The sequence below is a fragment of the Cryptomeria japonica genome, chromosome 7 (assembly GCF_030272615.1).
Source record: "Cryptomeria japonica chromosome 7, Sugi_1.0, whole genome shotgun sequence".
NCBI lineage: Eukaryota > Viridiplantae > Streptophyta > Pinopsida > Cupressales > Cupressaceae > Cryptomeria > Cryptomeria japonica.
In genome coordinates, this window is record NC_081411.1 from 375,112,956 (window position 1) to 375,139,694 (window position 26,739).

The following is a 26,739-nucleotide window of genomic DNA, read 5'->3' on the forward strand; positions in this document are numbered from 1 at the left end:
TATGCTGATGACTTGGATTTTGTAGAACCTCGGAAAGCTTGTAGAGAACCGGTTATAGTGGATAGAAGTAAGTTGTTGGATTATTTCATTCAGGATGAGATGCTATTTAGAGGAGTTCAGTTGTGTATACCTAAAATTCTATGAGGGATAATCTGATAAAGGAGAAGCATAGTGGAGGATTAGTCGGACACTTTGGTGTTGACAATTTAATAATAGCATTGGTCAGTGAACATTACTTTTTGCCTCAGATTCATAAGGATGTTAGGAAATTTGTGCAGAGTTGTAGAGTTTTTTAAGTTGCAAAAGGTAGTAGTTAGAATGTGGGATTATATAAGCCTTTGACAGTTTCGGAGAAACCTTGGGAGGACATAAGCATGGACTTCATACTTGGATTGTCTAAGACATGGAGAGGGAATGATTCTATATTTGTGGTGGTGAATAGAATTTTAAAGATGGTTTATTTCATACCCTGTAAGAAGACATCAGATGCATTGCATATAGCTAACTTATATTTCAAGGAGGTAGTGAGATTACATGGATTACCTAAGAGCATATTTTCAGACAAAGACACTAAGTTTGTTGGTTATTTTTGGAGGACACATTGGAAGAAGATGAAGATAGATTTGAAATTCAGTTCTACTTTTCATCCTCAAACTGATAGATAGACAGAAGTAGTAAACCGGAGCATGGGAAATTTGTTGAGATGCTTGGTTAGAGAAAAGACTGGAAGTAGGGATTCGATTCTTGCACAAGCCGATTTTGGGCCTACAATAACTCAGTGAATAGGAGTACCGGAGTATACCCTATAGGTATATCAGAATTAAGGGATATCAGTAAAGAAGACAAGAGGAGTGCATAAGAAGAATAATTTGCAGATTATATGAAGGCCTTACATGTCCAGGTTATCCAGAAATTGAAGGATATGAACATCAAGTATAAGGAGAAAGAAGATGATAAGAGGAGACATAAAGAATATGAAGTTAGCAATGAAGTGATGGTGTAATTGAGAAAAGAGAGATTTCCAATTGGAATCTATAACAAATTGCAGATGAGAAAGTTTGGAGCTTGTAAGATTTTGAGGAAACTCAATTCCAGAAATACATATGAAGTGGAGCTACTAGATAGTTTGGGTATTTCACCTATATTCAACATTCTAGATCTACATCAGTATCATGAATCAGAATTCAGTAAAGATAATATTGTAGACCTGGAGAAGAAGATGCCACAGAAGAAACCAGATCACATTAAAGATATTTTGGATAGTACGATTGGGTGCAGAACCCGGAGCAATGAGTACAGAGAGTATCTTGTGAGGTGGAAGAACAGACTAGTGGAAGATTCATCTTGGATTTCTCAAGAAGAGGTAGACCACCTTGGTTTTCTTCTAACCCCAACAAAGTTTGGGACTCACTTTTTCATCAACCCCAGATGTTTGATGCAAGAGCATCCCTAGTTCTTAGCAATCTTGCATCAATTTAAAATATTACTTTCAGTTTTTTTTCTTCAGTTTTGTAGTATCAACATTTCCTATTGCATTTTCTTGCATTTTTCTCACCAGCTATTGCGGAGTTGGATTTTGATCAAGACTATACTCATCTTCTTTTTTTGAAATTTGTGGAATGTTTGGATCTTATTCTAGCAAGTTATCAATTTCGGAGATAATTTTATGGCTTAGAACTCTAGAACTGCTTGGACCTATCTTGCTATTGGAAAATATTGTGGATTCATTATGTTTCTTGTGGAACCTTAGTGCATTTTTCCAATGTTCCTTGGCATGTGGTCGACCTTCCTTTTGATCCCCACTCCATCCTATGGATTTTCTGAAGGATTCTCATTAGCGGAGGCTGACTTGGTGGTTTTGCACATTTCATCATGTTCATAATGTTTGATTCTTCTTGAGCCGATCCGGATCCATCTAGACCATATAAACTAATGTAATTTAGCTTGTAGTAAGGATTTTTTCTATAGGAGAACCAGGAAGATCTATCTGGAGATTAAGAGGTCTGGTATAGACTGAGACTATAATTGAGCATGTTTGTATTAGGCCAATAATTTGAATCTTGTAGAAAGCATTTTGCCGACAGATTGTAAACCATTTTCATGATATAATCAATCATTTTTACATTGCCCCCATCACCTTGGCTTTCTTTCATTGTGTTTACTCTTGTTGAATGGTCCAAATAGATCTCATTGAGGTCCCTCTGAACCGTGACTACACCACTTTGTATAAAAATAAATGAAAAACAAAAAATGATAGGATTTTATTTTGACAAAGTAGTAGAAAATAAAAAATCTACCAGTGATAATCTCTAAAAATAGTGAATAAAAATAGGTGGTGTTCAAAGAAATGAAGAAAACCAGTAAAAGTATGGTTGCATGAGATCATTTTGATCATCTTGCATCCATTCTACAATAGTGCACACCATTGAGAGAAAAATACAAATCATCTATTTCATATAAGGGAATGCCTTAAGTTTATATATAAAAATTTAAGAGTTAAACCTAGTTTAGTTACACCTCCGAAAAAAATAAATCTTAATAGATAGTACTATCAAAAATCATATCTTTATTCTTATCAAATAAACTCAAACAAATTAATGCAAATATATTATCTTCAGTTTTGAATTGAATAGGGTGTTGAAATATGGAGGGCATGTTCACACTTAACACCTCATTTGTACCCAAATTATTTGGGCAAAATGTGTTTAGGACTCTTGATGCATATTTAAGCATATTTACTAATTAGTTAAAGTTCAAAATCATATAATATTTTCAAATTCAATTAATTAATAAGAAAAGTATAAGTATTAAAATATGTATTATCATATCAATTATATTTATAGTTATATTGAATAATTTTGTAAGATTTATTTAAATAATAGAATATTTTTTTATAGGTAAGCACTACCCAGGAAGTATCTCCCATATAGATTAAAAGAAAAAGAAAAACTTGAATTACATCACTTGAAAACCAAAGCATGCATATTACAATCCATTTATATAGCATCTTGAGATACATTAAAAAATGGTAGACATTCTACTAGTTCGAAGACACACTACATCTCGAAAGGGGATTATATATATTAGCACATCTTTAAATATCATGTTAGATACCTAAGTAAAATTTATATGAACAATACCATGATATCTTAGGCAGTTCATGATTTTGTTTATTTCTCTTATATTTTGTACCAAAGTAAACTCCTTCAAATTGGCTTGGCATCTTCAAATTGAATCCACCCATTTTTGCAATTTCTAGTTCTTGATGTTTCTCTTTTTAATAACATTTATACAAGTTCTAGTAAATTACCCTCTATATCCACCACCTTAATGCGCTTTTGTATACAAATTATCGGGCCTTCATAGAGGGTATCCATCTTTTCTTCATTGTATGTGTCATATCTGAGCTTCTTGGATATGGCCCAAATGGGGATTCTTGCTTCATCTTTGATGATGTATCTTGCACATTAAGCCATTGGATTTCCTCTTTAGGTCCCAAAAAAATGTAATTTCAATCTTTCTTTCGAAGGGGCTAACCACTTTATTTTTTCCTTTTCTAATTTGTAATTTCTTCCTTCTCATTAATACAAAGAGAATGGATTTTGAGATTATTCCATCTTTTCATGATTTTATCTATTAATTGGCACATATTCTAGTTGAAGTGGTTATGATAATCTCATTTTGGACTACATGTATGAAGGCAATGTGAACTCTTGCATAAAGGAAAGAATTATAATTCATGATTTCCTCAACTCCTAGGGTGACATTGAGGTTGTACCAAATATTTCTAAGTCACTCTTTTTCCCAATATTCAAAAGAGCAATTATATAATTAGGTCCATATAGGTTATGAAGGAGTACACTCCAAGGATTAAAATCGGAGGTCCATTTGTACAAGTAAAGGATCAAGTTTTGCATTGTCAAAGGACCTTATTTTAGAGCCTCATTTCATGCCTCTTCATTTTAAAAAATATAACAAAAAATACCTTAGAAAGGAAAGTTGGATACAAATAAGAGGGCCATATTTTGGAAACGCAATCTTCTACATGTTTCCTACGAAAGCAACCATAATAGGATCTCACTATAATCATGGACTCCATATGAGGAGAACCAAATTCTTTTCTACAAATCGATGGTTAGTTTTTGAATACTATCAATGATGACTTGAGATCCAAGTAGATTATACTAGGTGTGATTCTCTTTTTGTTTGTGAGCCATTTCTTAAAAATCCTAGTACTTTATAATATATATGATAATATAGTTTATATAGAATTAGTAGAAAATAGATATACCATAACTATTGAATCACCCATGGTCTATACAAAAATAAACTTTATAAGTGCAAGTTATGAACACTAACCAACACAATATTGAAAACATTTTCAAACTTCGAAAACTAGAATGAAAAGAAATCCCAATAACCATTAATTGATAAGATCCAACTTTGACATCATAAATCATCTAGTTGTGGAGCACTTGTATTTATTAGCTTGACACATTCTCTCAATAATTGGCGTAGGCTTTTTACAATCCATGTACCATTGATAAGATAACTTCTAGATTCAATTATGTATGGCTCTCAATTCTTAAGAAAGATGATGAAACCAAAGATAACCAACACTTAGTTATATAAAAAAATCAACTCAATCTAATGGTTATTTTTAAATGTTATCAAGTTGAACGATCAAAAATAAATTTGAACTAATGAAAATAAAATAATTATGTATCACTTTTGAAGTTTACATAATCCATAATAATTTATAAGAAAAAAATTCTTGATTAAATTGCATTAGAGAAAAGGACTCAATAGTTGAGGATGTTGCAATAGTTGTTATAGTATTGTTGATTTAATGCCCACTTTTTTAAAACTATTTCACCAATACTTGTAACTTTAAAGTCATTATTGTCGATGATGACTACCCATAATTGAATGAAATGCATTTCTTAGATTTAGAAAGAATCAAATCATGTGACACCACATCAGTGCACCAATAAAACATGACTTAGTGTAGAAGTATCAGTCTCACTGTTCTTTTAGGCTTTTTTGGACACCTGAAAAAAAAACATGTTGATGTGGCCCTGAAACCTTAGTTATAAGTAGGGGACTTCCAAGTAAGATGCTCTAAAAAATTGGGAGAATTAAAATTTGCACATCAGAAACATGAAGTTAGGGTGCTCAACTACTCAATCCTCTCCCCTATATGATTAATAAGGTCAACATTACATGATTAAAAATGATTCATTTATAATGATTCAAAACATTAATTTTAATAATAACGTAACACAATTTTATCCGAAATTTTTTTATTAAAAAACCATAAAAGAAGTAAATTAGAGAACTGATGAACAGATACCCAAAATCCATACAGGTTATATGATGAAAGTGCATCTGGGCGGGCTTCAAACAAATCTTGCATTTGCATGGCCTGGAGAAGTTTAAAAGCCATATTCAAACAGAAATGAATTGATTTCGTACTAGACTCTCAACCATTTTATTTCCAGTTACTCCAGCTCTAAGAAAAATCTGGCGAATAGGAGTCAATTTTCAGTTTTATAAAGAAGTGAATACACACAAAAAAAACTATAAACTCCAGCATTAAGGCGTAGCAGCCAAAAAGAAGAATTCGTGACGGATTTGAGGGAGAGGAAGTCTTTGCAGGCGTTAAACAAGATTTTCAAAGCATTGGATAGAACAAAGGGGCAGTAGAAAGTGAAGTACGCGCCAAAGAATAGAGGATATTTGTTTTGTCACAATTTAAAACAAGAATTTGTAAAGAGACTCAGCAGCAAAAATTAAAACACATCAGCAGGAGAGAAGGAAAAGACCACGCAGCAATGGAAGGGGGTAAGCTAGTAAGTTTGACAGCTGAAGGGAAATGCACAGGAAGACAGATGTGGATTGCAGGAGGGAAGATGAAAACACAGCGATTAGGAAAAGAATGAAGAAGAGAATAACAGAGAAAGAACTGAGGAGTGAAGGAGAGAAGTAAGCACAGAAGAAGAAAAAAGTGTGCAGATTTAACTGAAGAGGTGTGGCAGAGAACAAGTGTGGGCAGAATAGAAGAGAGTATGAGGGGGCAAAGTGAGGGAGAAAGATAATTCAATTACAGTGTAATCTCTCAAAAGCAGAGAAAGCAAATTTTCATTATTAGATACAAATTCATTATTGTAATCGTTTTCAGTTTTAAAGAATTCGATTGTGGGTATCTATGTAATTTGTTGTCATAACTTTAAATTGTGTGGGGTTCTAAAATAAGAGTAACTGAGTGGGCTGCGGGATTGGACTTATTCTTAGTCCCATCTGCGTCATTATACGTCAAATAACTGGAGAAACAAATGAAAAACATGCCAAGCTTGTACAAAACAGAAATATGAACGTGTACAGAAACCGGTGATCCGGTGATCTGACTAGCTATTCAACCTTCATGGGCTCTTAGTTTCTCTCTCCAACCTGTTCTAATATCAAATCAAAGAAATATAAAATTATAATATGAATAAATTATTTTATTGATTTAAGAGATGGTAAGAATTTAAAAATGAAATCAAATGATGATGATGATTTCATAGATCTTAGATAGAAATTAAAAAAAAAATCTAAAAACTAAAACCAAAAGTATAAAACTATGCAAGTGAGAGAAATTACTATATTCTATCAGATGTAGCACTGTAATTCTAAAGGAAAAAAAACTGAAACGGCCAAATAGATTGTTATTTTGGGTAGTTATTTTACAGTTTTTCTAAGGTTCAAAACAACTGCGAATCTCAGTGACCTTAGCATTACAAAATCTGATATTTTCTACGTCTAATATTTTGATTTTCACTATTCAAATTATGGTTCACCATATACTCAGAGTTCTATTCTAAAATTTCTAGGAAACAACAGTTCAACAAAACACCAAAAAAAGAAATTATTGATCCACAGATATTGACAAATGAGCGAAATTAGTTCTATTAAATATTGAGAGCAATTACTTTTGCCTGTAACAAACTAGTGATTAATCACATTTCCAGACAGCTACTGTAGAATTTTCGGTATGAAAACAAGAATAATACTGAACGATACGTACTTGAAGTCGGGAAATTCTATCAGCTTTCCCGAGGGTCCAAAGACAATAAGCGCCACGCTTGCATCACATAATATAGCTAACTCTTCAGCCTTCTTGACTAATCCTTTGCTTCTCTTTCTATATGCAGCCTGCCTGCTTGTTTTATTCTCTATTCTCTTCATCTCACGTTTTACTCTACCCATCTAACATCAAATCACCATATGCAGTTTTTAACCTTCATTATCAGTATTTTCAAGTATACAGAAACTTTCAATTCTCCCTAAACACAGACAGATTGAATTAGAACCAAAACATGAGCTTAGATGAAGTATTATTGACAGCATATGGCCTGAACATATCACTGTGAAACAAAAAGTTGACAATGTTTCAGAATCATTTTTGAAGGGGGGCAAAGAAAAACGGAAAACTAAGCTATATATAACAAAGAACACAATTACCCACCTTATACTGGTTGCTCCTGCAAAATCTTCTTCTATCTTAAGATTCTTACACCTGCACCCAAGGAACTATTTCTCAGTCTCTGTGTTTCTAAGGCAAAGAATTTCAGTTTATCTCCCAAACACAGATCTAACACAGCATACACACCTTTTCTTTTTGTTTCCCAGTAGAAAGAAAATGTATGAAAACCTATTTGAATCCTTCCCTATATATTTAACAAACCACGGTCATTTGACTGCAAAACCATGAGATTATATCTGTAAGAGCGCTCAAAAAGTTTAATAGAAGAAAGGCAGACGTATAACGTATATTTGTAAACTATCTACTCTTCCAGTTGTGAGCATACGTATGTACATAGCTTAGAATTGAAAGGCAGAGAGGCAGTACCTTAACATTATTAATCTCGGTACACAAGTACTTTTTACTGATTTCAAAACACGCCACATCGGTGCTAGTTTAAAGTCGACTACACTTTTCCTTTTGGTCTTTTGGTGCTAGCTGAGTATCAAATGCAAGTACTTCCTGTGCAGATAAAGTCGACTACACTTTTCTTTTTGGTTTTCTGCATTATAATTGTACGACTCTGACCCATACAGCAGTCCTATAGCATTCTTGAACTGTTGGAAAGTAATTATACTCAATTCTGACAAGAAACAATCTTAAATGGTGCTAAGTTGCAAGAAATCCTGGGTGGACAACCTATTGTTAATAGTGCCTTTCAGGTTGTTTTGATTATGACACATTTACTTTTGGAGTCGACAATTATTAGTCGAAACTTATGGGGGCGAGTTATCATTGGTCTTGTAATCAGGAGTGTTAATGTTATTATTTCATTTATAGTGACGGCCATTGAATCACAGCTATATGATTATTGGATAATATGTTCGAACTATTCAAAATAATAGCTATGTTTATTGTATCCAGTATTTTATTATATTTAAAAAATATATTTTTTAAGTATTATTAAATTTTATTTTTTTTAACTCATATTTAATTCAAATGTGGGTAGGTTATTCTCTATCATATTATATTAGGAAGGATGTTATATGTATGATTTTGATTCATAACTGATAGAGGATCAACTCCCACCATTCAACTAACAATAGTCATAAAGGAAAAACTTTGATATGACAATTTATAAAAGGATTATAAACAACAAAAAAATTAAATATACACACACTACACACAAACAAGTCTAAGAAACCAAGGAGGCAAAAACATGTGGTTAAGAAGAACATAAATTAACATTCATAAGTCAAATGAAATCTAAAACCAAATATATGAAATAATATATTTAAAAGAAACTTCATCTTTTTTTTGCATTGATATAATTGATATGAAGGCAACATTAACAATAAATAATAATAATATTAAAGATATAAATGGTACCTATGTTAAATTGGTGATAGTTGTATGTCAGTTCTTAATTGAGAACCAACACGTCTATTTAATAGGGTTTTGGATTAAGTTAAATTTTGTTTATTTTTGTAATGAATAAGAGATGGAGAATCAATATCAATACTATAAAACAATTTTCTTTTAAAAGAGATTTGAGACAAACCTTGTAAATTTATACCTTTGTAACTAATAGAAGGAACACGTGAATCACTTAGAACATAGATTGTAGTGAAACAAGTGCCACGTAGTGGCTAGTACTTTTCATTACAGATTAATAATTTTGTAACCGTAACTTTAATTGAATCCTAACCCTAATTAAGTTGCAATCTTATTAGAACCCTAACTATAATCCCTAACCTAAATTGAATGCTAATCTTAACCCTTACCCTATTTTAAGTCTAATATCTAGTTCCAAGTATAACTCTAATCTAAATTGAATTCTTACCACAATTTAACCCTAACCCTAAATCAAAATTTTTACCTATAAGGCTAATCGATCCTTAACCCTAACTCTAACTTAACTTTGTACTTAGCCCTTATCCTAATTAGAAAATTTAAATATTTACTTGTAGCAAAAGGGAGGAAAGTGAGAACCATTTTTTTATATTACATTGTATTAATATTCATTATATTATTTTTTCATGATATTCATTGTATAATTTTTTTTAAACATTATTATTTTATAATATATTACATTAATATTTATTCAATGAAATGATCTTCAATCTTAACCATAATCAAATCTTATATTTAATTTTTATTATTATTATTCTAATTACTAATATATTATATTGTTGACTTATTATATTATTATCAATATTTATACTTTAATTATTAGAATATTTTTTATTTTAAAATTATATTACTATTTTATAATATCATGCATCTTAACTATTTAGAAATTGAAAAAAAAAATCCAAAGAAAAAATTCATAAACATAATTGGTGGAAGAGCAATTGAATAATAACAAGTTAATGAAAATTGTGTGCAACAGATTGCAATAGTACTAGCCTAACGACAAGTACTAATAATATATTAATACTTTATATGATTAAAATATCTAATGCATTTTATCAAAAATATCCTACCTTCATTGAAGAACTATCTAAAAGAACATAAGACTTCACATTTAAATATATTTGTATCTTTCAATATTATACAAATAAATAAATAGTACAATCTTATTGAGTTCAACTTTGATGATTTTCACAATTTGTTTTTTTTGTACAATTGTCTTGCTACATACAATGCATCTCTTGAGTTAATGGAAGTGCACAAAGTTTATCAAGCACAATAGTAACATATGATTTGTTTTTTGGACATGTGTTCATTATGTTATGCTTTTATTCCAACCTAGTAATTATGTTGTCCATTACATTCTAGCATTTGAGAACCTACTTATAGGGACACTTCCCATTAATTAAACAAGAACATTCAAAGAAAGTGTATTATGTTTATAAGATTAAAAAAAAATGTTATAATAGTTAAAACTAAATACTTTGACATTTAATTTATTTTTATGGGCCCTATAATATTATATTCTAAATAGCTTATATGTGTATGTTATTAGTTTTAATAATTGTATTTAGAATTGTTAACTATATTATTCTATTTTTTATTTCTCTATAAAGTAATAAATTTCAACTCAAATCGATAGCTTGTTTTGACATTTATTTAATTGATATGAAGATAAAATTAATATTTAATAAAAAGATTAATAGGTTATTGATGTTTTTGATGTATTCATAAATATAATATTTAAAATATTTAATTGAGAAATAGTATGTATTAGTTAGGATTTAAAACTTGTTATTATTAAATTTTTTAGAATAAATATGAGATAGAAGATGAGCAAGAAATTTATATAAAAAATTCAATCAAGACAAGTTATGAGGAAACAATTCAATAATATTTATATAATTAAAAAATTCTAATAAAAAATAGAGTACATGATTTAAATGATTTCAACTTTGTTGTGTGTCATCATTTATTTTATATAATTGTGTTGCTACTTACAATAAGATAAATGCATCTTTTGGGGTGAACTCACAACAATGGTTCCCACTTTTTTGCCACTTTTGACACTCAGATGAACATTTTTAAAATAATCTTCAACTTTCGACAACTATAACTTTTAAACTATTAAGAACTTGAAGATCATGTAAATTAGTGATTTGTAGCATTTTGTCTGTAGATTCTAAATATTATTTTTTCAATTTTTTTTCAATTTTGTAGATTCGAAAAGTAGTTTTTTACAGCAAACTACATTTTTTAAGAGTGAAGTGCCTCTCGAAATGCATAACTTTTTTTCTATAAATGATAAAAACTCAATTATTTCAAATTTTGGTTTGTAACATCAATATCCAAGGCCGTTGTTGGTTTGATCATGATATGTTGAATATTTTTATTTTATTAAGTTTTGAAGTCCAACTAGTTATAATTTAGACATAGGTTTAAATTTGAATACACAACTTTTTCTATATATATCGAAATTCAATTTTTTTTATTTTTGTTAGAAAGAAGACATCAATACCTGGGGCATAGATATTTTTCATAATATTTTTTAATTAGTTTCCTATTTTCCCCAATGCATTGAACAAAGTAGTTACTGTTCGATGAAAAACCAATATTCCATAAAATTAAAAAAACAAGAACATAATAAATTCACAATGTAATAAAATTATACTCATTGGAAAGTTTCTCCAAGCACTACCATCTTATATTTGTGGGTTATCAAGATTTTTTCATTTGTACCTTAAACCAGAGGTCCGAAGGAAAAAATATCTCAAAACTCTAAAAAATTTGAGTAGAGATTTCTAAAAAGGGGGTTCGAATGAATAGTGGTTCAAGCGAAGAGTAAGTGCACCAAGTTGTGGTACCAAAAAGGTGTCACTTTTTACCTTTTCATAAAAATGCATCATTGGCATGAAAAGGTCGTCCAAACCTATGGGTTGGATGCCCAAGGCAAATCCAACCCAAAGGGTTGGTATTCTCCCAAGCAAACTATTTGGCGAGCACCAAATATGGTGCTCGCCCTATTTGGCATGCACCAAATGTTCTTCATTGTCCAATGTGAAGTTTTTTCGAGTGTGTAAATTTTGCAATCTGGGCACAAGTTATATCCACCCCCGAAGGAGATTATATACATGAAATATAACATTTAAGTATAGCTCTATAGGAATTATAATGTAGATTCTAGTTTTTAGAGGATCATATAAAATTTTAGACTTGACCAAATTTCAGTAATCAGCATGTCAAATTTTAGTAATCAACATGCTCCTATTATCATTCTTTACCTATGTATCTCACTCTCTTTATCTTCCCCAAACTCTAGACCTATCTCTCTCCCTCTCTTATCTCTCTCACTTCTCTATTCTTGACTCTCTCCCTCTCTCTTCTCTCCCACTCTCGTATTATTTCCCTCCCCTCCCACTCCTTTCTCTTGGTCACTACCTATCCCTTTTATCCTCTCTCTCCCCATATCAAGGGTTGTCTCTCCCTCCCTATATTATTACCCACCTTTCTCTCCCTCTCTAGGTTTGTCACTTATCTAATTTTCCACCCTCTAGTCTCTCCCTTCCTCTCCACCTTTCTCTCCCTTCTCCTTACCTCTATCTATTTATGAACTCTATCCCTATCCTCTCTCTCTCTCTCTCTCTCTCTCTCTCTCTCTCTCTCTCTCTCTCTCTCTCTCCAAACCTATATATCTCCTCCTTCTCTAGGTCTCTCACTCCCTCCATGTCTACCTCTATACTATATCCATCTCCTCTTACCCATCTCTTTGTTCTTCTATCTCTTCTATTCTCCCTCCCTCCCCTCTCCAAGTCTCTACCTTTCCTTTCTTCCTCTCTCTGTCTCTATCTCCCTCTCCCAATCTCTCATCTTCTCTCTTCCTCTCTTATTCTCTATCTTCATTGTCTAGGTCATTACCTCTCCATCCCACCCTCTCTCCTCTCTCTAGGTTTCTCCCTCCCTTCCTCTCCACCTATCTACCTCTGCATATAGGTCTCATTACCCACCTCTCTTTATCTCCCTCTATCTATCTCACTCCTCTCTAGCCATCTAGGTCTCTCACCTGTCTATATGCCCCCTCTATAGCTTTCTCTATCCCTCTCTACCTCTCTCTCCTTCCTCCTTAACCCTATCCCTTTATGAACTCCCTCATTTTCTCTTCCTCCCCTAACCTCTTTATCTCCTCCTTCCATAGGTCTCTCACTCCCTCCATGTCTACCTCTCCATCCATCCCCTCTTACTCATCTCTTTCTTATTCTATCTCTTCTCTTCTCCCTCCCTCCCCTCTCTAGGTCTCTCCCTTCATTTCTTCCCCTCTCCCTCTCTACCTCCCCATCTATACATACCCCCATATATATCTCTCTCCCCCACTTTTTTATTTTCTCTTCCTTTTTTATTCTCTTTCTCTCTACATTCTAGGTCATCAACTCTCTCTCTCACCTCTCTAGGTTTATCACTTCCTTCTTCTCCACCTATCTACCTCTGCATCATGTCTCATTACTCACCTCTCTATCCCCCCTCTATCTATCTCATTCCTCTCTATTCTCATCTAGGTCTCTCATCTCTCTTTCCCAATATAGTTCTCTCACCTATCTATTTGTCCCCTCTCTAGTTCTCTCCCTCCCCCTTTACCCCTATTTATCTTTGAACACTCTCCTACTCTTCTCTCTTTCCCCCCATCTCTCTATCTTATCCTTCCCTAGGTCTTTTAGTCCCTCCATGTCTACCTCTCCCTCAATCCCCTCATACTCTTCTCTCTCTTTATTCTTTCATCTCTCCTCTTATCCCTCCCTCCCATTTATAGGAATCTCCATTCTTTTCTTCCCCTCTCCCTCTCTATATCCCTCTACCTCCTTATCCCCATCTCTATCACCCTTCCCTACTAATTCTTATTCTCTCTTTACCATCTACATCATCAAATTTCCATCACACCCTCTCTACCCCTCTCTAGGTTTCTCCCTCATTCCTTCTCCATTCATATCTCATTACCAACCTCTCTCTATCCCCCTCCATCTATCTCAACCCTCTCTCTCTCACACCCTATCTAGGTCTCTCATGCCTCTCTCCCCCTCTAGGTATCTTATATCTCTATATAACCCATCTATGTATGTGCAGGAACATGGTGGGCCATATGACCCCTTAGGAAACCATTACTATCTATCTTAGAACACCATATGACCTCTTAGGACAACATATGGTGTCATTATAAGTCATATGGTTTCCTAAGGGGTCATATGGTGTTGTTACAAGTCATATGGTATCCTAAGGGGTCATATGGTGTTCTATGACCCCTTAGGATATCATATGATCTCTTAGAACACCATATAAGCCCTAATGACACCATATGGTGTCCTAAGGGGTCATTTGGTGTTTTATGACCCCTAAGGACATCATATGACCCCTTAGGAGACCATATGACCCCTAATGACACCATATGACCCCTAACAATGGCCTATAGTGTGCTAAGGGGTCATATGGTGTTCTATGACCCCTTATGACACCATATGACCCCTAACGACACCATATGGTGTCATTATGGGTCATATGGTGTCCTAATGGGTCATATGGTATCATTAGGGGTCATATGGTGTCCTAAGGGATCATATGGTGCCCTAATGGGTCATAGAATACCATATGACCCCTTAGGCCACCATATGATCCCTAACGACACAATATGACCCCTTACGACACCATATGACCCCTAATGACATCATATTATGTCTTGAGTGGTCATATGGTGTCACAAGTGGTCATGTCATGTACTAGGATGTTAGAAGGGGTCATATGGTGTCCTAGGGCATCATAGAACACCATATGACCCCTCAAGACACCATATGACCTCTTAGGACACCATATGGTGTCGTTAGGGGTCATATGGTGTCCTAAAGGGTCATATGGTATTTTATGACCCCTTAAGACACCATATGACCCTTAATACCACCATATGGTGTTCTCAAGGATCATATGGCATCGTAAGGGGTCATATGGTGTTGTTAGGGGTCATATTATGTCATAATGGGTCATATGTTGTTCTATGACCACTTAGGACACCATATGACCCATAACAACACCATATGGTGTCATAAGGGGTCATTTGGTATCCTTAGGGGTCATATAGTGTTCTTAGGGGTCATATGGTGTTCCATGATGCCTTAGGACATGTCATATGGTATCCTAAGGTGTCATATAGTGTCCTAAGGGGTCATATGATATTCTATGACCCCTTAGGACACCGTATGACCCTTAACATTACCATATGGTGTCCTAAGGGTCATATGATTTCCTAAGGAGTCATATGGTGTCCTAAGGGGTCATATGGTGTTCTATGACCCCTTAGGACATCATATGACCCCTAATGACAACATATGGTGTCCTAAGGGGTCATATGGTGTTCTATGACCCCTTGGTACACCATATGAGCCCTCTAGACACTATATGACCCCTAAAGACACCATATGGTGTCCTAAGGGGTCATATAACACCATATGATTCCTTAGGACACCATATGACCCCTAACAACATCAGATGACTCCTTATGACACCATATCACCCTTAACAACACCATATGACCCCTTAGGACACCATATTGCTGGCATTTTGATGATGTTGTGATTGTTATTGATGGACACACACTTTCTTTGTGAACACTTTCTTAATGTATGAGTTATACTCAACTGGTAATTGTTCCAACCGGTATTATGTTTTATAGTCTTTAAGATGATCGGTGTTTTGCAGAAGATGTTTACCGGTCACAAATTGATTGAAGACCTCAAGCAGTATGAAGACCTCAAGCGGTACGAAGGAACAAAGCAGTAGTTAACATTTTTCCAGTCTTCATTTTTTACAACCAGTAATCGGTAAATTGTATGAACCGGTATTACTCTGTAATGATTTACCAACCGATATTTTTTTGATGAGTTATCATCCACTGACACTTTGGCGGTGATTCTGTGTCATGTTACCAAATGTGTCTAGATGCACTGAACCTACGAACTTGTAATCTAATCCTATTGGAGCGACATGAAATCAGACTCCTTTATAAGGGCATCATGTCTAGAGTTTTAAATGATGATGACGGTTTTGTATGTGTGATCATAGAAGAGAAGATTAGGTCTATGTAAAGAGTTAGAGTGTGGAGATATTGAAGACTGAAGTAATGCTAAAATGCATTAACAGTAAGCTATCAAGGATCTAACCAAGCATATTGTGCTAGTATCTAGATCACTCACTTATTGATTACTCACATCTTTGACAAGTCTGAAACCCTTAATCGAGTAGGCCCAGAAAAGCCTTTTTGTAAATCCTCTAGCAAGGTGGTTTTCAACTATGGATATTAAATCCTCTCACAAGGTAGTCCTTAATAGGACTTATCTCCTAACAGAGATCTAGATTCCTAATAGGATCTGTTCTGGTGAAGAACATTGTATGACCTTAACCGGTTTGGTTTCTATTGTGCAGATAGTTACTTGTGAGTTTCTTCTCACCGTGGTTTTTTTCCCATTTGGGTTTCCATGCAAAACATCTTGTATTATGGTAATTATGCTCTTGTGGGTGAATGCTTTGTTTTCTATTTGGTTTGCATTTATCTTAACTAGTTTATTAGTGAATATGTTGTACCGGTTATCTGCCAAACTCTTTAAGAGTTTGTTTGCTGCAATTTTTTGTGTACTAATTCACCCCCCCCTCTTAGTATTCATCAATTGGTATCAAAGCCAACCTTTCTATAAGTCTAACCACTTGGAAGGAGATATGGGGGAATACACTATGAGGGAACTTACTCATCGTCTCACTCAAACTGAGAGAGCCTATGATGAACTCAAAGTCAAGTATAAAGCCTCTCTGGCCAAAAGAAGAGAGCATGCTGAGAAATTAATGGAGCTTACTAAAAATAGTTCTTCTGATGAAGCAGACATGGATGCCTTAGTTGAAGAAGTAAAAAAACTGAATGAATCTAATGCCAACCTGAGAAGAGAACTAGAAGGACTAACTATTAGAATGTGTCAAGAGCTTGAGAACCAAAGGAAAGCTGAAGATCTGGTAAAAGACAAAGATCATGAGATCTCCAAGCTAAAGCAAGAAATCAGTTCCCTTACCGCTCATCTCCAAGAGAGTAAAGTGGAAAAATAAGAAATGCAAGGTGAACTAAACATGGCTATTTCTGAGAATGCAACCTTGAAGGAATCCAATGATTCTATTTCCAAAGAACTTACTAAGACAAAGGAGATACTTGCCAAATTCAATCAGAGTACTGCTAAGCTAGAGCAAAAGCTTGAATCAGCAAAACTGGTAAAGAATACCACTAGACTTGGTTTCTCTCGGTATGAGGAAGGTGAGACCTCTGGAACAAAAAATGTAGCATCAAAGAAGCAACCAACATCAAAGGATAAAGGTAAGCAAAATTTTAAACCTGTTTTCTTTTATTTTCTCAAAGAAGGACATACTCCTAATGTGTGTAGAAGCAAGGCCTACAATAATTTTCATTATTTTCTAAACAATAAGCCAAGATCCAATAGATTCAATGGAAACTGCTATGCATGCAACAAGTTTGGGCATAGAGCATTTGAATGTAGGTCTGTTTTGCACAACATTGGGAGATACCCTCCAAGGACTCAAGGAGTTGTTTCGGAACCCTCTATGAACCGGAATCCCAACCGTTATAATACCTATGACCATCGGTCAAGTGGCTATCAAGTGGCAACTAGTTGGAGAGAAATCTGTTTGATCTATCATGGTAGCAATCACACTGCTGCAACATGCAGAAGGAAGAATGGTAGTATGAATAATGGACCATGGAGAACACCTGGAATGGTATGCTATCATTGCAACAAACCGGGACACACTGCCAAAACCTGCAAAATGAGAAAGAACCTATCGGATGATATATTGGTCACTCCAGAAGGAAAGATTGATGTTGAAATCGTTCAAGCGGGAATGAATAAAACATGGAAGAAGAAATCTGAAGAACTGTCACAAGATGAACCGGTTTCTGCACCTAGTGTGGAAGTCTCTAAATCGGAAAACTGGGCTCATAAAAGCTTAGGGGGAGCATATTGGTGAAATATTTGAGCCCCCAGTTTATATCGGTAAAGACTTTAACCGGTATATGTTACCTATCAATTGGCAAAAGATTTTGAAGAGGTAAAAGGCAAAATTAGGGTTTGTACCCTAGCGGTGGAGCATTTATTATGGTAGGTGAAAAATCTGTTTAAAAGGATTTTGGTCATCACTTTCACTGGAGCAAAGAATTTTCAAGTGCAGAGCAACAAAGTCAATTCGTCTAGAAATTCAAAGTGAATATAAAATCTTGTAGAAGAATCTAGAGATCGTTTTCAATCAATCAAGTGAAGAACACCAAGTGGTAATCCAGCAACCGAAGTGGTGTGTTGTGAGCAACATTGAAAAACCCTAAATTTCAAAGTGTGAAGGTATTTCTCAAAAAAATTGTCTATTTAATCATGGCTTTTGCATCGCACTCTAGTTCTAGTGCACCTATAGACTCAGTGGATTTTATTCGAAAGAAGATGAAATACAATGCCCTATCCCAGATACCCGCTGGAGTCATAGTTGAGGAAGATATTTCAGGTTATATTGATTGTAAATTAAAAGACCTAGGATCCCTAGTAATCCATTCCCAACTAGGTCTGTTCTATGGGGATGACAAGAAAATCAAACCAGAATATAGCATCCTAGAGAGGAAGAAACTGCACAATGCAGTTTATTTTCTACAAGAGTTCACTGAAGATCATATCCGCATCATCTTGAGCAGAGTACATGGTGACAAAATGTATCTCGAGAGGAGGAATGACACTACACTGGAAGAAATTCATGCCATCACTAGTTTCTCTAAAATTGGTGAGGTGCCAGCTCTAAGGAAGGTCATCAAGGCTGAAATGACTAAACTCACCAGTTCTCTGAGCGACCAACGGGCAATGACTGTCAACACCATCTAAGATGATTTGGTTAAGTATGCTTGCATGGTGATCGGTAGGAAGAAGATAAAAAGAGGGAAGAACTAAAGAAGAAACAAGAAGAGGAACAAAAGAAGAAAGAAGAAGAAAAGAAAAGAGCAGTAGAGGAAAAGGAAGCAAAGAAAGCCAAACAAGTAGAGACTCCCAAGGCAACAAGTGGTCAAGCCAAACCGGTTGACATCGCCAGTCCTATTGATCTCCAATCTGTAGATGAATCAAAGCTGCTTCAAAACATAAAGCTTGCACAGGAAGATTGGAAGCATTAAGGAGGAAGAAGGAACATGATGTCATTCAAATTGCGGTTAACACCCTTACTAGTTTGATTCCCAGTACTAACCTCCCCAGCACCGATTTCTCTCTGTCTAAACTTAAACTTCTATGTATAGTTGTAAAGGACTAGGTACAATGCCTGGAAGAAGTTGCTGAAGCAACTTCAAATAAGAATCATGAAAAGGCACTAAACACTGCCTTAGTCAAGAAACTGAATGAGCTCCGGTCACAACTTCTGAAGCAGCAGAAGGATATAAGTGTTGCTCTGGATGAGGGAAAATTACTATTGAGTAAAATTTGCCAACCCCGTCTATTCTGTGATGATGTGCTCAAATAGAAAGATAAAATCCAATCAGAGTTCCAAGCATACATCAGCAACTTCAAGATGCCCTATGATTCATTTTCTACATATGGGAAAATGGCTCATCGTTATCATCTTGAGACTGCCAGGGTAGAATTAGAAATCAGCAACCAGACAAAATATTTGTAGGAGCTTCAACTGGTCTTATTACCCAGACTGCAAATTCTTCAAATTTGTTTTCTCAATCTGGAAGCCATCACGGTAACTCAAGAAATGAGTACCATTGATGCTATGGAAGACCTGGTGTTCCAGATGCAGACAAAAAGTGAGTTTTCTGCCTCATTACTTAAGTCATGGTCATTAGCCATGAAAACTTTTATACAGGATTTTAAATCTATTTTTTATAAGTTTCATTCCTTATTGTCATAAACATTTACTCAATTTTTAATGATAATGAGAAAAAGGAGGGTTATTCTGCATTACTTTATCATTGTTGGCAAAGGGGGAGTAGTATTTAAAATTTTGGTGAATGTTATGTATACTTTCATGTTACCTCTTTAAGGGAGTAGTATACATTGTCATTTCTGGAAAAGGGATAGTGTATATGCTTAGGGTGAGCAATTTTGTTTATGGCATATTTTTATTGTAAAAACACTTAGATGTCAAAATTTTCCTAAGTGTTCCCATCAATGCCAAACAGGGAGATTGTTGGAATTTTGATGATGTTATGATTGTCATTGATGGACACACACTGGCTTTGTGAACACTTTATTAATGTATGAGTTATGCTCAACCGATAATTGTTCCAACTGGTATTATGTATTATAGTCTTTAAGACTATCGGTGTTTTGTAGAAGATGTTTACCAGTCACAAATTGACTGAAGACGTCAAGCGGTATGAAGACCTCAAGCGGTTTGAAGACCTCAAGCGGTACAAAAGAATAAAGTGGTAGTTAACGTTTTTCTAGTCTTTATTTTTGACAATCGGTAATCGATAAATTGTATGAACCGGTATTACTCTGTGATGAGTTACCAACCAGTATTTCTGTGATGAGTTATCATCCACCGACACTTTGGCAGTGATTCTATGTCTAGATGCACTGAACCTAGTAACTTGTAATCTAATCCTATTGGACCGACATGCAATCAGACTCCTTTGTAAGGACATCATGTCTAGGGTTTTAAATGATGATGAGGGTTTTGTATGTGTGATCATAGAAGAGAAGATTAGGTCTATGTGAAGAGTTAGAATGTGGAGATATTGAAGACTGAAGTAATGCTGAAATGCATTAACAGTAAGATATCAAGGATCTAACCAAGCATACTGTGCTAGTATCTAGATCACTCACTTGTTGATTACTCTAGAGGTAAACTTCCTTTGAAATGTTTTTCCTGCAACAAGATAGGACATATAGTTGTTAATTGTCCTAACAATGATAATAAGGATAAGCTAGAGAGGTTTAGAAAGTATAAAGGAGGAAACAAAAGAAATTGTCTAGTTGTTGTGGATGAATGTGTCAATGATGAAGAATCAGAAGATGAATAAAATGAAGACATAGTGTTTGTAGCAGTAAAGGAAGAAGTTTCTGACAAGAAAGCTCTTGTCTCTCGCATTGACAACTCTAATGAGTGGATAATTGATAGTGGTTGTTCTCACCACATGACTGGTGACCAAAGAAAGTTTCTGTCTCTGAAGGAATATGATGGAGGTGTTGTCAGATTTGGCAACGATGCACCATGCTTGGTGAAAGGTAAAGGATCCATCTCATTGAATGGAAAGAATAGTGCAGATGATGTCCACTGGGTAGAAGGTCTTAAGGATAACCCGTTGAGTGTTTCTCAGCTGAATGACAAAGGACTAGTTCTAGAATTCAAAGGTGTAGTCTACAGTATAATTGGGAAGAGTGTTGAGCTTATGGCCACTGATAAGAATACCAAAGGTAACCTATTTCAGTTGAATGCCAAGATAAGTCAGTGTTTAATGGCTAAGTTTGATGATAGTTGGATATGGCATAGGAGACTCTGTCATATGAACTTTGACAACATTATTAAATCCGGTAAGATCAAGGTGGTAAGAGTAAGAGGACTACCTTTGCTGAACAAACCTGAGAATTATTTGTGCAGAGAATGTCAACTTGGGAAGATGTCTTCCTCAACTTTTAAAGGTAAGTCTTTCTCAGCAAAAAATTTACTTGATATTGTGCATATTTATTTGTGTGGTCCTATGAAAACTAGAAGTATTCAGGGAGATAGGTATTTTATGATTCTTACTGATAACTGATCAAGAATGATGTGGGTCACATTCTTGAAAGATAAGTCTGAAGCATTTGGAAATTTCAAAGCTTTCAGAGCATTAGTAGAGAAAGAAAGCAGTAAAAAGATAAAATGCTTGAGAACTAATCAAGGAGGAGAATTCACTTCTGAAGAATTCAATAAGTACTCTGAAGATAACAGTATCAAGAGGCATTTTTTTACCCCAAGGACACCACAATAGAATGGCATAGCAGAAAGAAATAACATGACTATAGTTGAAGCAGCTAGAACAATGTTGATCCAAGGAAAGGTTGCTCACACTTTTTGGAGAGAAGTGGTGAGCACTGCAGTCTATACTATGAACCAAGTACTCATCAAGAAATGCAAAGATAAAACCCCTTATGAGTATTAGAGCGAGAAAACTCCCATTATGAGTTACTTTAAATTTTTTGGTAGTAAGTGCTATATGAAGAGAGGTGAGCATTTGAGAAAATTTGATGCAAAGTGTGATGAAGGAATATTTTTGGGATATTCCACTAAGAGCAAATCTCTCAAGTGCTACAATAATAGAACTTAGAAAATTGTTGAAAGTATCAATGTCAGGGTTGATGAATCCCTTGAGGAACCTGAGAAAACATGCAGTAAAGAAGTGGAAGATGAACTAGGTATAGCCTTCTGGGAACTGGTTAAGAAAGAAACTTGTAAATATCTAAGTGTTCCTATACCGGTAGAAGCTACAGTAAGAGAAGAAGAAGAAGTAAGTGAAGGAGAAGAAGAAAAGCTAGCAAATTAGGCTAGAATCATTCCTAGATATGTGAAGCTGCATCATAACCTGAAGCAAATCATAGGAGATAAAGATGCAGGGATACTCACAAGAAGAAAAGTGAAGGAGAAATCTTGCATGATTGATGAATTTGAACCCAAGACTTCCAGAGAAGCTCTTACAAATGAAAACTAGATTAAAGCAATGGAAGAGAAGCTAGACCATATAGAAAAGAATGCGACATGGTCTTTGGTGCCCAGATCGGAACATAAAAATGTCATAGGTACCAAATGGGTCTTCAAGAATAAGCTGAATGAAGAAGGCACAGTTGTAAGGAACAAGGCTAGGCTTGTATGCAAGGGATATGCTTAGGAGGAAGGAGAAGACTATGGAGAAACCTTTTCTCCTATGGCTAGACTAGAAGGTGTTCAAATGCTACTTGCAGTTGCAACATTTAAGTGATTTAAGGTTTATCAGATGGATGTGAAGTCTTCTTTTCTAAATGAAATCCTAGAAGAGGAAGTGTATATAGAGCAACTACAAGGGTTTTCCTTATCAGAAGATAGTGACATGGTGTGCAGATTACACAGAGCCATGTATGGACTGAAACAGGCACCTAGGGCTTGGTATGAAAGACTACACTCTCATCTTGTGAAGATTGGATTTCAAAAAACAAGTGAAGATAGCAACATCTACTTGAAATCAGAAGGTGACCGGATTTTGATCTGTGAAGTGTTTGTGGATGACATAATCTTTATAGGAGATGATAAAATGAGTCATGCGTTTGCAGATGAAATGGAAAAAGAGTTTGAGATGTCTTTGATAGGATAAATAAAGTTCTTCATTAGTTTATAGATTCAACAAATGAAAGAGGGTATTTTTATTACCTAGTCCAAGTATGTCAAAGAGGTATTGAAGAATTTTGGCATGGAGGAAAGCAAACTGGTTGGTACACCGATGGTGACTGGTTGTAAACTAACTAAGGAAGATGATTCAACATTGGTGAATGAAAAGGAGTACCGATCAATGATCAGTAAACTACACTATGTGGTGCACAACAAGTCATATATTGCTCATGCAGTAGGCATAGTAGCTCATTTTCAGAAATGTCAAAGAGAATCCCACTTGGTAGCTATCAAAAGGATTCTTCGATATCTAAAAGGAACAAATGATTATGGATTGTGGTATCCATATAATGGTGACTATAATGTCAAGGTATATACCGATGCCAATTAGGGAGGTAATGTGGATGATCAGAAGAGAACAATCAGTGGAGCGTTCTTTCTTAGAGGAAGATTAGTATCATGGACAAGTAAGAAGAAAAGTTGTATTTCCCAATCTATAGCTAAAGCAGAATATGTGGCAGCATTTATGAACTGCACTCAAGCAATTTGGATGAAGCATGTATTGGAAGGTTTTAAAGTGCCTATATCTGAACCAGTGAATATATTTTGTGATAATACAAGTACAATAAATATTTCCAAGAATCCGGTATTGCATTCTAGAATGAAGCATATTGAGCTTAAATATCACTTCTTGAGAGAGAAAGTTTAGAATAAGGAGGTTGTACTACAACATTTTCTAGTAAGGAGCAGCTAGCAGATATATTCACTAAGCCCTTACCGAAGAATACATTTACCTATTTGAGAGGTGAATTAGGGGTTATGCCCCTTCATGAAATCAATTAAATTTGTGTGCTCCGCATCAGTCAAGTACTACAATGACAAAATCTTTAGGATTGATGTGTTGAAGGATGCTACTCCTTAGGGGGAGCAGCATAGTAGATTTTGGAAGCTTGTGCCTCCACTTTGGCATTGTTGTCAAAGGGGGAGAAGATATCTGATGTATGGAGGAGAAGATATCTGATGATGAAGATACATTGGTCTATGATGTTTATAGTTGTAATGCTACACTGAGTATTTCCATCAATGCCAAAGGGGGAGATTGTTGGATATCATTGGCATATGATAAATCGACATGTTGATATGATGATAATGTATATTGTCATTGATGTCAATAAATTTCAAGTGAACCGGTATGAAGAGGTATGAGGAGATGTAGTGAACCGGTGTCAGGGTTTCACTAAGTGTGACTACTGGTTGGTAGTCTCAGCTCCAGGGTTATTAGTTTGGCAATCTTGCTTGTGTGATGCAACCGGTGATACTCTGTGATGAGTTAGATAAAATATGTGAATGAGATTGAGGTGCAACATCAGCCTTGTGCGTGTGAAGGATTTCCTTGAGGATCTTGCATGAAAATATTTACTGCATTTGGAGTCTACCTCGGGAATGATCATTCTTCTTAGTGGTATGAGAAGAGAGCGTGATGGGTTACTAATTCCCATGTGCAGTGATGAATGAATGACGTAGATTGTCTTGTGATCTGCTTGAAATTGTAATACTCTATGCAATGTGTTTGGACGGTCAGGATTGGACCACCTGTGTTGTAAACCTAAGATGCTTAGGGTTTAGGGTTTATGTTACTGACCTGACTGTTGTCTATAAGGTCGATGATGTTTGTTATTGTAAATTTGTTGGAAAAAGTTGTGTGTGTATCCGAGTGATGAAATACTTGCCAAACTAGTAAGTGGAAAAATGTAGAGTGTGATTGTAGAGTAGAGTAAATGAAAAGGATTTGCCTTGGCATGTAGTGATGTTATAAAATTAGAAGTTTTACCTGTTGTTTTCTAATCATTTCAATAGTTGGAAATTCCTTTACCGGGTAGCTTTAACGGGCTTATTGTAAAACCTGTAACCAAGTGACTCAAGATCATTGAGTTCTTCAAATCCTCTAGCAAGGTAACCTCTAACAGGGTTTCAAACTTTAACAAGGTATATAACCATCCCTTAACCGGGTGATCTCTAACAAGATTAGTTCCTAGCAGAACCTTATTGTAAAGTATTTAATCGGACTAGGCTCCTAATAGGGCGAGCTTCAAAAGAGTTCAAAAACAAGCTTGTGGGTATTCATCCCCACTGTGGTTTTTCCCATTTGGGTTTCCACATGAAAAATCTGTGTGTTATGTGTTATGAATTTTTCATGTGATGTTTATGAATTATTTAGTTGAAAGTTTATGCATGTAGAGTTAATAGGTTATGGTATTTCTAGTATACCACATGCATATGTTTATGGGTGAAGCTGATATCAAGTATTGATAGTATTTGAAGTGTTTAGACTTATCAGTTTATGGTGTCTGATGTCTTACTGTGTTTAACCGATATTTCTATGGTTAAGTTCAATAATGGTGACAACCAGTTGGTATTGCTTTAACCTGATAAGTTGTTGAGAAAGTTTTTGCTTGTACTGATTCACCGCCCCCTCTCAGTACTAGCTGGGGTATCTGTTGTTCATTATTATTCAACAAACACAACCGATTCACCAAGCTCCATCTGTTAGGGTTTGACATATCAACAGGTAGGGTTACAAGTTGATCTCACTGCTTCACTAGTAATATCGGTTTCCTTCACTAGCTCAACTATTGATTGCATTACAACTCCATTACCTATTACAATTCTTAAACTTCACTAATACAATCTTCATGAAAAGCCAACAATATCCCCCTTTGGAATTGATGGCAATACAAATATCAATACCCTTTGATTGTGATGACTGGGAGTAATGCACATACACAGGTATAGGAATCTTGGTTTACATTTAACCATGTACCCTCCTTCAACTGAGTCTCCATGTCTTCCACTAATAACTAGCTATAGTTCATCTCCCTATCAATCATACAGTTCTTCTCCCCCTTTGACAACAATGCCAAAGTGAAAGTAAAGAATCCAGTGTCATACTTTGTTGTTTTGCAACAACGATCTACAACTTGTTGCTTCCCCTATGTAATAGCTCCACTCTACACCAATCCTACTTCAAGATCTTCAATTAGCTCTGGGACTGATGTCTTCCACATCTGTTCAACTGACCTCATGTAGGGGCACAAGCCCTAGGTGAACTCTAAGACTCAAAAGTAGCCTTAGGTAGAGGTTTAGTAAAGATATCTGCTAGTTGTTCCTTAGTAGATACATGCTCCAGTAACACATCTTTAATCTATACTTTCCATTAAGAGAGATGGTTCCTTTTCATTTTACCATGTGGGGTGAGTCATTTCCAAATCTCACAACACCTCCATCAAATTCCTTCAAAGTAAGAAACTTACTCTGGTCACCGGTCATGTGGTGTGAACAACCACTGTTTATAATCCAATCATCAGAACTATCCATGCAAGATGCTAATGCCTTCTGATCTAATGTCTCCTCTTTAATGGCAATAA

General features: G+C 35.1%; 1 long non-coding RNA gene across 1 annotated transcript; it reads right to left on the reverse strand.

The window, feature by feature from the left end:
• Window positions 1-6,205: 6,205 nt before the first annotated feature.
• Window positions 6,206-7,569, reverse strand: LOC131069890 (uncharacterized). Its single transcript, XR_009112251.2, has 3 exons — window positions 7,508-7,569; window positions 7,067-7,248; window positions 6,206-6,450 (listed from the first exon to the last, which is right to left on the reverse strand). It is a non-coding gene; the product is annotated as an uncharacterized LOC131069890 (long non-coding RNA).
• Between the last annotated feature and the right edge of the window lie 19,170 nt (window positions 7,570-26,739).